Genomic DNA, 13,330 nt, shown 5'->3' on the forward strand with positions numbered 1-13,330 from the left:
ATTTCCTCAAGGCTGAACTACAGTTCCCGAGAGCGCAAAGTCTCATCGCGCCTTTGTCCTTGCGCCCTTAGCCTATTGCAAAAATAGTCCCCGAGGACGAGCCTCTGTGATTGGAGGACAACGACGAGCGGATGGTTTGGGTCCGGGAGGGGAAAGGCTGCCTGATGGCGTTCAGCAATTGGCGGGAGAGAAGGCGTGTGTAACTTGAAAGAGGACGAGACAGATCCCTGAGCGACATCACCTACACGCGAGCAGCCGAGATTACTCAGTGCTGGATGCTGAGCGTGGGAGGCAAAGAGATCTTCCGCTGCGTCAAGCCGGCCCGACCCGGAAACAAACCTTTTAAAAACACTGTGCACGCTGGTGAAGGGCGGAGGGAACTGATGTGTGCGGAAGACGCCACGGCTTCTCCGGTTGCTAGGCGACGAGGCACGAACACCTGAGCGAAAGTCCGTGGCCGAGACTTCCAGACTCCAGAAAAGGGGCGCGCGCCTTGCTCGGAACAAGCCCACCCGTTCGTAGCGCCGGGGGTCCCACGTGTGTGGCACTGTCGGGGGGGGCCTGGGAGAGTGCTTGCGGGGCGCCTCCTCCAAGGCCACCGGGGCTGCGCGGTGAGACAGGTGAGTCCCAAGGCCAGACTTTTCCGGGTAGGGTCCGGCACGCGGTTGGGAGTCTTGCTTTCCAACGGTGCGGATCTGCTCGGATGTGCGGGCAGGCTTAGAAGCGGGTCCCTTCTCCGCTCAGAAGATTAGAGGCGAGAGAAGGCAACTGGGTTCTAGAGTGCACTTGAAAACGCCTTGTGCAGTGTTGTTATGCCAAACCTGCGTTCCAAGAAAGTGGGGCAGCTGACTGGGAGGCACTGGTTGTTGCGGGCAGAATGTCAGCTGGTAAACCACTGAAGTTTTCATTCAAAATGAATGATCTCTGAAACCTGTTGCGCGTGGGGAAGCTGTGATGCTCTGGAGCAGCAGCTACAGAGTGAAAATGAACAAAATGTGGTCCTTGAGGTAACTGGTCTAACATCGAGGCTTTCTCTAATTCTGCTAAATGAACGCCAGGTCGTGTTTTCCTGATTTTTCATTTTCATGAAAATGGAAGACTTACTATTTTGGGAAAGAAATAGAATGCCTTACTTTCTTCTTTGATTATTCATTAGCGTTTATCATGCTTGAGTGATAGGTTGAATCTCTGTTTATTTGGCTGTCAGGAAACATACGTTGCCTGTTTTCCTCATGTGCAATTGGTTGTGCCTTGTCAGTACTTCCAAGGTTGTATATCTTCACGTAAGAGTGCCTATATTCATTTATCTGCACTGGGTCCCAAAGTGAACTCATTGACGAGTTACACTGATTGAAAATGCTACCACTATGTTAAAAACTCTCGTTTGTTTCTAGTTCTGAGTTTCAAGGTATGCCTAAGTAATTGTTATTTCTAATAAGAATGAGCTCTACTATTTTTTACAGCGTTTTCTACTGAACAAATGTATGTATAGAAGTATCACACAGCCTTTGATACAAATAGCACAAACAGCTTCTAGTTCCATTATGTTGGTTGTGGGTGAAATTACAAATTTGCAAGTGTCTTGAGTTTGGTGGCACTAGCCTATAATAGCAGCTACTTGGGAAGTGAAGCTCAGGATTGTTGGTTGAGGCCAGCACCCTGGTTCAACAAAAACAGACAGGCATGTTTCACAGCTGTAATTCTAGCTAGCTGGGTGGCAAAAGTAGAAGGACTGCAGCCTGAGACTGGGCCTAGGCAAAGAAGAAAGACCCTATCTCAACAAGCAAACAAAAGCAAAAGTGGTTGAAGGTGAGGTTCAGGTGATAGATAGAATGCATCTTTAGCAAGTGCAAGCCCTGACTTCAAACTCCAGTACTGACATACCCCAAACTGTGAAATAGTGAAGGATTGGAGCTGTCAATTTAATAAATTGCCTAGGGGAGCACAGGAGTACCTATGGCACTTGGTTAAGCTTCAGAGATTCAGAAATGAATATAATTGCTGAGTTTTAGGAGCACTGAGTAGCATGGAATACAGAGAGTGAGAGTGACTGGTTAGTAATAGTTAACTCAGGGCTGCCAGGGCTTTAAAATGAAAGTACTGCCTGAATGAAGAAAAGTGGACATCTGTGTTAGGCACAAGGTAGGAGGTAGAACTGAATTTGCAATGTTGGAGGTACTGTTTGGATTAGCAGCAAGAAAGCATATATACACACATGCTTCAAGTTCCTGATTTATGGACAAAAGAAACAAAAGACAAAACCAGGGAGGGAGCTGCATTGTCAATATTATAGGTTTAATCCCATGTAGCTATTTAAATTTAGGTTTATTCAAATTTAAAACTCAGTCTCCCAGTCATACTTGTTACATCATGGGCATATGTGACAATATAGAACACTTATCACAGAAAGTCCTATTTGCACAGCACTGCTAGACTTAGAGGAAGCAAGATGTGATGCTGAACGAGAAGGAGCAGTATATCTTCATGGGGGAAACAGGGCTTCCTTTTACCCTTGGCTTCCTTATGTAAACGTAACTTCTGTAATACTATACAGCAAGGGTCTTGTTAGGGGAAAGAAAAAAAAATGATTCTTGCCTTAACCAGTTGTTTTTATTCTGGAACAACACACATTTATTGTCACCATATGATTAAAAAGAATATTGTCTTGAATTCTGAGCTTGTTACCATCAGCAAGCTCAGTAGTCATTTTCTGTGTGAGCCTCAACAATATCTGTCTGCTGCTCTAGAATATCTTAGAAAGCCCATGATCCTGCCTCATTCTTTAGTAGATGGATGACGGTGTGCCCCATGTAGAGGTTTGAAATAAAATGGCAGGTTTACATGGTTAAGAGAGAGAGAGGAGCCTAGCTAGTATATGCAACATGTCTACATTCATGCAGGTCTACATTCATTCCCAGGGGCCTTGCCCTTGGAAGGCAGATGTTCTTCTCTTAATCCACACTTCCAACCCCCATATGTGATTTTTTTTTTTTTTTTCTTTTTGACAGTCTGGGCATTGAATTCAGGGTCTCTTGCTTGCTTACTAAGGGAATTGATCTACCACTTGAACCATGCTCTGGCTCCTTTTAGTCTTGGCTGTTTTCTTTTCTTTTCTTTTTTTTTTTGGTCCAGTCGTGGGGCCTGAACTCTGGGCCTGGGCGCTGTCCCTCAGCTCTTCAGCTCAAGGCTAGCGATCTACCACTTGAGAGCCACAGCGCCACCTCCGGCTTTTTTCTTTTTGCTTATGTGGTGCTGAGGAATCCAACGCAGGGCCTCAGGCATGCAAGGCAAGCGCTCTACCACTGAGCCACCTTCCCAGCCCCAGTCTTGGCTGTTTTCAAGGTAGGATCTTGCTTTATGCTTGAGCTGAGATCCTCCTACATGTGCTTCCCTATATAGTTGGAGATGAGAGGTCTGTGATCCTGTACCAGCCGTTGTGTTTGCCCTACAACTGGTATAACAGGCACTTGCCACTGTGTCCATCTATTGATCAGGCTGAACTCCCATGAACTTTTTTTGTTGGGGCTGACTTTTGAACCTCAGGTCTCCAGATCTTGGCCTCCTGAGCAGCTAGGATTAGAGGCATAGTCACTGATGTCCAGCTCTTTTTTTTTTTTTTTTTAAATAAGAATAAAGTTAGGTTCTTTGAAATTATTTGATCAGTTTAGGTGACATACAGATTATTTTTTAAAAATATCTCAAGTAATTTCTAAAGTAAATACATGGTATTTTTAAATGATTCTGTCTGGCATGTGGCTCATTCCTGTACTTCCAGCCATGTAGTAGACATAAATCAGAGGTTCACAGTACAGAGTAGCCCCAGATTAAAATGTGAGGCCCTATTTGGAAAAAGTAACTAAAGCAAAAAGTGTTGGGTTATGGCTTCAGTGATAGATTATCTGCCCAACAAACTCAGGGCCCTGAGTTCAAACTCCAATGCCCTAAAAAACAAACAAACAACACATTCACTGCAGTCCTAAAATTAAATTCAGCCATAGTAAAAATAAAAGTGCTTATAGTTTAATTTAAAATTATATAACCAAATTGAAAAAATTATAACCAAATTGAGAACAATTTTATTTCTATTTTTAATAATTTTTTATTTACAAAATTTAAACACATCCCAACATATTTTTCATGTGTGTGTGTGTGTTTGTGTGTGTGTGTGTGTGTGTGTGTGTGTGTGTGTGTGTGTGTGTGTGTAATGTTGAACCAAGCACAATTACAAAACATTTGACTAGAATTTAAGAATGGAGAACTACAGGATAGTTCAACAGGAACAATATTAATCATATAATGTTTATTAATTTAGTTGTTACAAGTAGTCAAGAAGTAGACTTGAGGAATTAGTGGCCATGTCTTCTTTTTGAACCATTTATTTCTTCATTTCATTCGTTCATTTAGAAGTACTAGGGTTGCACTTAGGGCTACCCAGTACCTCATGCCTGTCAGACAAGGGCTCTACCATGAGCCATGCCCTAGTCCCTTTTAAAATGTTTATATGAAACGAGTAAAACATTATTTATTACAGTTTTTAAATAATTACATTTTTTCTGAGTGCATTCAAGGAAACCTTGAGTTCCCTTCTTTAAATTGGAAGCAGTAAAATTGATTGATTTTTAAGTCTACTACCTAGCTATGTGACCTTGAACAGGTTTTTCTTGGTAAGCCTTAGTTTCTAATAGCCAAGTGACCATAAAGTCCAGAAACATAATGAAGCAATTACCTTTGTATAAATATTCTTTTCTTTTCTTTTTTTTTTTTTTTTTTGGGTCCGGTCGTGGGGCCTGAACTCTGGGACTGGGCCCTGTCCCTCAGCTCTTCAGCTCAAGGCTAGTGTTCTACCACTTGAGCCACAGTGCCACTTCCGGCTTTTTTTTTTTTTTTTTGCTTATGTGGTGCTGAGGAATCGAACCCAGGGCCTCATGCATGCAAAGCAAGCGCTCTACCACTGAGCCACCTTCCCAGCCCATAAATATTCTTTTTTATCAAGACATGTAGATGATGTTTACAAGCCACTGTTTCTAAGAACAAGACTCTGGAAATAACCCTTAGGTCTAGAATGAATAGGTAAATTGAAAATGAATGGTCCATATCAATATACATTCTTATAAATAAATATTAAAATAAATAAATATTAAAATATCAAATATTAAAAGTATTTAAATATTAAAAATATCATATTGAGTGAAAAATTACCTAAGAATATATGCATTATGATCCATCTTCCACAAAACTAAAACGTGTGGAAATGCTATTGTTTAGATATGATTTGTACCTCCAAATTTCGTATGCTTTTGGTTCCCACTGTAACCATGTTGATAGGAGATGTTCTTTAATGGCAGGTAATTAGGTTGTAGGAACACTACCCTTAGAAGAAATGTATACTCATATCTCAGGGGTGTTGGGTTTGATGAGTGAATTCCTATGCAGCAAGGCCAGCTCATATAGCTGGCTGGTATTGCAGGGGTTTGGGTCATAGTCTTGAAAGACATAGTCCTGAATGTTATAATTTTACATGTGGAAGTCCTGAAAGATCAAAATCCCTAGAGTCCAAAATAACAAAGACATAATTATGGAAAACAATTTGAGACATTCATTTATGTTTTTGGAAGGGGAATTATTTTAGAAATATTTAAAATCAAAACATAACCTTCTATAGCATAATAGCATGTATATTTTGTACAGCAGAAACACTGAAATATACTAGTGACAGCCCAGCGGATAACAATGGTAAGCAAACAGTATTCATAAACAGGTCAGAAAGTGGATTGTATAAATGTATATTACTGTGGTTAGTAATTATGTGGGCTCAGCTTTATAATTGCAGTTCTCTGAAATATAGCTATGGATAGCCTTAAATTTTTATGAAATCAATTAAAAAACCACAAAGTCTAACCACTACATACATTGTGACTTAAGAGCTGAGATCTTGAAAAATTTTATTCTTTACAAGTGTAGTTGTATAAAAAGGATGTTCCTTTATTTTTTTCAGGAAGTTTCAGTATTTAACATACATGCCCAGTGATTACACAGAAATCCACATTGTTACAATGAACTTTCATGGAGCAAGTTAACCAAAGAATGCATGAAACAAAACTAAAGGCCTTTAAACAATTTATATCTCTAGTGTTGGAAATGATATAGAGATGTAATACATTGCACAGATCTTTGTGAAAAATAATAATAAAGTGTGGCACATCATATATTTACAAACATGATTCAAATTTATTTATAAAATGAACTTATTGGAGGGCCTAGTAAGGGGTCAGAGATTTTTATTAGGGATAAAATAAAGAAAATAACATAAATTATTTGTTCATTCTTCATGGAAATTGTAATCCAGAGGAAAGAGAAGAGAATTAGTCTTGAACAGACAAAAACGTACTGTATAACCTGTAATGAGCACCGTAAAGAAGAGTTTGAATTTGTAAGGATTGTAAAACAAAGAACTCACCTGAATATATTGGTAAATGTTTCAAACATTTCAGAAATATGTTCATAAGTTATTTCTTGGAGTTTCTTCGGGATTTTTATTTCATTGTCAATAAAATTGAAGTGTTTTTTTAATTCCACTTGATGATGTTTATTGGCTGATTAGTATACTGGTTATTTTCCTGACTGCTTTAGGGTTCACAGCATACATCAGAAATTTACTTTCCAGAGATACCATACCACTTCATCGATTGTGTAAGAGCCTTATATATGTATAACAACCTTCTTATGTGATTTGCTTTCATTTCTTCTCTTCCAACCATTGTGATTTATATGGTTGGCATATATTTTACTTTGGGTAAGTTATAAATCCTATAATAACTTATTTTTTTTTACTTGAACAGTTAGATACCTTTTAAAGGCATTGCGATATTGAGGAAAATATTCATCCATAACCTTACTATTTTCAGTACATTGATTTCTTTGTGTAGATTTTAGCTTCATTCATGTGGTGTGATTTTGCTTTTCTTCCCCAAGTGCTTTGTTTTCAAAAATATTTCTTGTAGCGTAGACTTACTGCTGATGTATGTCTGAAGAAGTCTGTTTTCATTTTTTATTTTCAAATGTATTTTCAATAGGTATAGAAATCTAGGTTAATACTTTTTTTTTTCTTTCAGTAATTTAAAGATTTTAGTCCATGGTCTTAATTTGCCTTGTTTCCGATGTGAAATCTGTTGTCTCTCTCTTCTCTCCTCTGTACTCAAGTATCTGTTTTTCTTTAAATCTTTTTAACATTTTTCTTTTTATCTTTGGTTTTGAGTAATTTGAGTATGATGTGCTTGAGCATAGTGTTTTTCATGTTTCTTGGTGTTCAATGAGCTTCTTGGGTATATTTAGGGGAAATGCCAAACTTTACTTCTTTAAATCTTCCTCTTGCCTCTGATCCTGCCAGTATTAGGGATTCTAAAAGTATGAATAGCAGATCAACTGAAGTTTGTCACACAGCTCACTGGTGCTGTTTTTATTTTTGAACTTATTTTTCCTATGTTTAATTTCATGTTTTATTTTGCATTCTTTAAGGACACTAATAATTTCTTTTACTGTGTCAAATATGCTGTTAATTCTATCCAATGTATTTTTTTTTAATCCAATGTATTTTTAAATCGCATAGTTTTTAATCTGTAGTGGTTCGACTTGGGTCATTTATTAATCTTCCATGTATACTAGCTTTAAAACATACTGAATATAATTATAATTACTTTTAAGATTAGGCAAGGCTTTAATAATGCTTAGTATAGAACTTACAAGTCCCCATTCTTGAGCCAAGACTTTTCTGTATACTCAATGAATCATGAAGTTTTTCTGTTAGGCTGCTGTGAATAGGCACTATTCCCAGCCTCCCAGGAGTGCCAGCCACTGTTATCTATAAGCATTCTGATTGTTCTTTCCTAGGCCTTGTGATTTTCTCATACAGTTCCATCAGTACTCAAGGGAATTCTCAAGGGAAACCGAACTCTCTCTGAAGTTCCTTCTGCAGCTCTGTTCTTGCCAGAGAACTCTTAAGGACCTTGTTTTCCCTAATATTCCATTCTGTCTCCTCAACTCAGATTGTCTGCTGGGCTTCTCCTAGTTTAACCTTTGCTCTGCTGAACCTTCTCTCTTCTAACACACTTCCCTACGTGTATTTCCTACTCTTTATTTCCTCTTTTTGGTAAGTAGGAATACTCTTTATCGAGTGCTCTGCTCGTTTTTTTTTTTTTTTTAATGCTGAAATGATTTAGAATTTACTGATCAGTTCTAAAAGAAGTAAAAAGAACTCCTGAGGCCCTCTCAACCCAGCTTAGCAATTGTTAAAATCCTGTCAGCATTTGCTCTATCCCTCATGTTCCCACCACCACATCTCCCATGCCACATTATTTTTTTTTCAGAACCATTTGAGAATAAATTGCAGATGTGATGTCTGGAATGCCCTTATGTCGTTAAGTGCATATTTTGCAGGATGAAGACACATTTTAACGTAACTACTAGTCATAAAATTCAGAAAAAATTAACACTGATAGATACTGTTACCTTACATATTCCAAGTTCACCTTTTTCCAATCTCAACAATGTCCTATAACATTTTCCCTTAATATAGAATTGTGCATTGTCTTTAGGTATCATGTCTCTTTAGTCTCCTATAATCTAGAGTATCTCTATTTGTCTTCATGGCATTGGCATGTAGTCTAGTTTTATAGAATGTGCTTTAATTTGGACTTGTTTGATTAAAAATTGGCAAGAACATTGAATTACTAGTTCTGTGGTATAATAAGTTTGTTATATTATTTTGGCTTATTGTTTGTGATACTAATTTTTATTGGTCTGGGTATTATTCACCAAATTTATTTCCTGAAAATTGTCATTTAAAATAAGAAGCAATCATTGGGAACATACTACAGGTATCATTAATATTCTATTTCTCATCAAAGGCATTGTTTAGCACTCATTAATAATTTTTGCTTCAATTTGTTATTACTATGGTTGTAAACTTATGTCTTTATATAGCAAACGTTTATTAAATGATATTCTATTGTGTTTGCTTCTCTGTCTTCCTTTCCCTTTCTTTATTGCTACCTTTTCTCCCTTTTTCCTTCTCTCCCTCCTTTTCTTTTTCTTTTTTTTCTTTCTCTATCATCTGCACAATCTAATGAGTATGAAAGCATAGGTTCTTTTTTTTTTTAAGTAGATTGAGTACATTAAGGTTTTGTTTTTCTTTGAGTAAATACAGATAATTTCTTTTCAACTTGGCATGGCTTAAGAGGAAATGAACTAAAAATCCCACCAAACAATCTTCTATTTAGTACTCTTACTTTTTAGGAACATAAGCCACCTCAGATACTTTGTAATAGGAAGTTATACTGTAAGGGTGTATGTGATAATGAGAAAAGACAAATCTCAACTAGTTGACAAGACCTCATGGAAACCTAGGGAGAGCCAAACTGAAATTCTAACCCTATCCTTCACCCTAATGAATAGGAACAAATAGGACAATTACATGAACCTCATGAAGAATGGACTGAAACACATTCTTGAATTTCAGAATGTTATGAGTTTTGTTTATCTGTCCTTCTAGCTTCAGAAATCCACAGACCTAATTTTAATTCAGTAACCTCACTTCTTTTAAAAACTTTGTTTTTCTTCTTACTTGGAACTGTCTGCGTATATTAGTAGTCCCTTAAAGAAGCAGAGTTAGAGGAACCTGGGAGGTCATTCCTGTGATGGCTGGGCAAAGCTTCTCCTACAAGATTTCTTATATTTTGCTTATTAGCCTCTAGAATGTATCAGGTACCCATTCCCAACCCACTCAGATGTATCTAAGGGGCACAGTCAGAAAGAATGATGATGTTCTTTGTCCTGGACTGTCCTGTGTCTTTTCTTGGAGTCAGTCTAGTGGAGAGGGCAAGTTTCCTTGAGTTGTTGGCAAAACAGTGCCCTGTTCTCCTGTAGGCAGTATAAGCTGAGTGTTTTCCTAGTTGAGTTTCAGAATATTAATGCTGTGATATTTACTTAAATTTAAATGATAATGTTGACCAATTGTGTAATTCTGAGGCAAGATTTTTATTAATTGGATACTTTCTGTATTCCTTAAAATTATTGTGAAACTGTGATTATTAATTAATTCATTAATTTAACCTGATTAAAAGTGTAAATAAATCTCAGATTTTCCTATTTATATTTCTGTTATATAGCATTATTGATATTTTCTTTGAAATAGCTATTCATATTACTTTATGAATATCTGTATAGGCTATTGTCTGTTTACAGTTAACATTTTGAAGATAATAAAACTGAACATGTGAGTTTACTTTTGAAAGTTTTCTGTATGGATTGTCACTTGTTTATTTATATGTTCATCTTTTTTTTTCAGTGCTGAGGATTGAAACCAAGGTCATACACATTCTAGGCAAGTGCTCTACCACTGAGCTACTTCCCAGCCCCCTTTATTATTTAATATGATGGAGTATTAATAACTAATTATTTAAAGTGCAGTATTTAAGTTAATTCCTTGTATAATTAAAAATTTTAAATACATTAACATTTCAAAATATAGCCTGTGATTGGGATTAGGATTATTTGTGTTTGCTGTTCAAATACTCAGTATAATATTTGATGTTTGGATAAAGTGTTCTTTTTCATATCAAGTATATTTGTTTAAAACTTTAAGAGAGATAGACTAGGGAGCTTGGATAATGTGTATTTACCATAAAATTATTTGATTGTTTTCAGATATTAAAATTACAAAACAGTTTGGGAATCTCTCAGTCTTATATAGCTATTGGGTTTTGCAGGTTTGCATCCTTTGATGATGTTTCTTTTCTTTTATAGAAGAACACTGAATCTGAGTCATGTTTGAAATGGGATAGAGGAAAGGAAAAGTGAGATGAGATGCCCTCTCTATTCTTTTCTAGAGAACACAAAACAATTCTATTTCCTTAAGCAGACCTTCCCAAATGCTAAACTTTATTTCACAAGAGGAAAAACATCTTTATTTTGAAGTACAATACTTTCCTTGTATGTTGTGTGAATTGTTAGGGGTGTTGACATTTAAAAAGCTGTCTGACCGAACCAACTATTTACTACAAGCCCAGGCCAGCCACAGATACTTTGGGAAGGTGATACAGACTCACTGAAGTTAAAACTACTACAAGGCAAGATTACCGTAGAGACATGAAGTCTGGGGTTTGGCTTCAGGAAATATCACTTTAGAAATTACTCTCCAGGTAGGATTAAATATAAAAATTTGAAATATGCATCTAAAATGAGTTAAGTTCTATGCATTAGGATTCATTGCCAAGGGATTAAAAAATACTTATTATTTTGACATTTCTTTAAGAAGGTTTAAAACTGAATTGTAGAACTAACTTAAAAGTGAAGAATAAAATAACAGGTAGTTTTTGGCTGAGAATATCTAATTTGATTATTATGAGTTGACAAAAAGAAAATAATTTATGCATCTTTAACAGGTATATTATGTTATAACAAAAAAGCATATACTTGTCTCTGCCCCTGATTACTAGTATATAGCTCCGAAAACTCTTGGGTTCCCTAGAGTGATGTATCTTTTAGCATACACATGGGACACATTCCTAACCCTTCCTGGAGAGCTTCACTATAGAGGAAAGCTGGTTGCCAAAGAAACTAACTATGATGAGAGGGTTGGGTCTTTCAGTTGCACCTCCACTCAAAGAAAGGTGACAGACTTAAATTTGAGATGATTAGTCGTGTCCAATGATATAATCAGTCATGCCTACATGATGAAGCCCCTCTAAAATCCAGAGGGCAAGAGAACTTCTGGTTAGCTGAACACACAGAGATTCCTGGAGGTTGGTACATCCAAAGAGAGTATAGAAACTCCAAGTCCCTTCCATGTGCCTTGCCCTGCTGGCTTCTTCCATTGGCTGTTAACTGTCTCCTTTGTAATATTCTTTACAATAAATGGTATAAAACCATTTATATAAGTAAAGAAATGGAAAGACTTGGAAAAATGATGTTAAGTGATGTAAGTCAGGCCCAGAGAGACTTTTTTTTGGTGGGGGGGGTCTGGTCATGGGGCCTGAATCTGGGCCTGGGCACTGTCCCTCAGCTCTTCAGCTCAAGGCTAGCGCTCTACCACTGGAGCCACAGCACCACTTCCGGCTTTTTTCTTTTTTTGCTTATGTGGTGCTGAGGAATTGAACCCAGGGCCTCAGGCATGCAAGGCAAGTGCTCTACCACTGAGCCACCTTCCTAGCCCCCAGAGAGACTTATAATCCATGTTTTCCTTTACATGTGGAAGCTAGATTAGTTTACAAATTCATAAGTAAATATGTTGGGTGGTATACAAGTATATACAAATGTATTACCTGAAATCCAGTAGGTTCAAGAGTAATCCAAATAGTGTAATTCCTTAGAAAGCCAAAATCAGGGGCTGGGAATGTGGCTTAGTGGTAGATGCTTGCCTAGCATGTAGGATGCCCTGGGTGTGATTCCTCAGTGCCACATAAACAGAAAAGGACAGGAGTGGTGCTGTGGCTTAAGTGTAGAGCACTATCTTTGAGCACAGACAAGCTCAGGGACAGAGCCCAGGCACTGACTTCAAGCCCTAGGACTGGCCAAAAAAAACAAAAAACAAAAAACAAAAGCCAAAATCAAAGTTTAGCAAAATAAAATACCAGGGAATAGGTACTCAAAGAGGTTAGGGTAAGTTCAAGGGGAAAAGGGTAAACAGGTGAAGATAAGGGGAAATGCAGATGAGAATCCAATATGTATCCTATAAAATGATCAGTGAGGGAAGGAGTAAGTAGGGGAGGGATGGGTGAGAATGTTGAAAGGGGTGACATTGATCAGGCTTTATTATATTCATAAATTGCTTTGTTAAATGGCAACTCCTTTATACAACTACTTAAAGATAATAATGAAATCATTAAAAAAATTAGTAAAGTGTGTCTCTGAGTTATCTGAGCTGCTCCAGCAAATATCAAGTCAAGGAATGCGGTGGCAGCCTCAATTTAGAGTCTGTTTATCAGAAGCATAGGTCACAGCCTGAGGTTTGTGATTGGCATCAGCAGTGGAAAGGGGTAGACTAAGCCCTTAACCTGTGAGATCTCATACTATATAAAGGAAGATAGGGTCAGAATTGAATTAAATTCCCTGCCATCCAGTTGGTATTGCTGAGAACTGCTCCACAGCAGTCTGGCTTCTGAAGTGCTGTTGTTGAGCAGTGTGTAAAAAATAAGAAAAGATATCTGGGTTTGTTCTGTCTCTGGATTACGTCTAACTAAACAAATAAAATTAACTGTATGCTTATAAACTATTGATTCCAAGTTATGAATGGTGCTCCTCATAGAATCAAACTTTTTTTTACACTTTTTTTTTA

The 13,330-nt window shown here is 37.3% G+C and overlaps 1 protein-coding gene across 2 annotated transcripts in view; it reads left to right on the top strand.

The window, feature by feature from the left end:
* Nucleotides 1-447: 447 nt before the first annotated feature.
* Nucleotides 448-13,330, top strand: part of LOC138839051 (WD repeat-containing and planar cell polarity effector protein fritz homolog) — a 260,737-nt gene continuing 247,854 nt past the window's right edge. Inside the window, exon 1 of one of the 2 annotated variants that reach the window (XM_070038707.1) lies at nt 448-620. The gene's annotated coding sequence lies outside the window, so the exon portion shown is untranslated. The remainder of the gene's footprint in view (nt 621-13,330) is intronic. The other variant, XM_070038706.1, reaches the window with a different exon arrangement.

The sequence above is a fragment of the Dipodomys merriami genome, unplaced genomic scaffold (genome assembly GCF_024711535.1).
Source record: "Dipodomys merriami isolate MVZ:Mamm:240054 unplaced genomic scaffold, mDipMer1.0.p SCAF_290, whole genome shotgun sequence".
NCBI lineage: Eukaryota > Metazoa > Chordata > Mammalia > Rodentia > Heteromyidae > Dipodomys > Dipodomys merriami.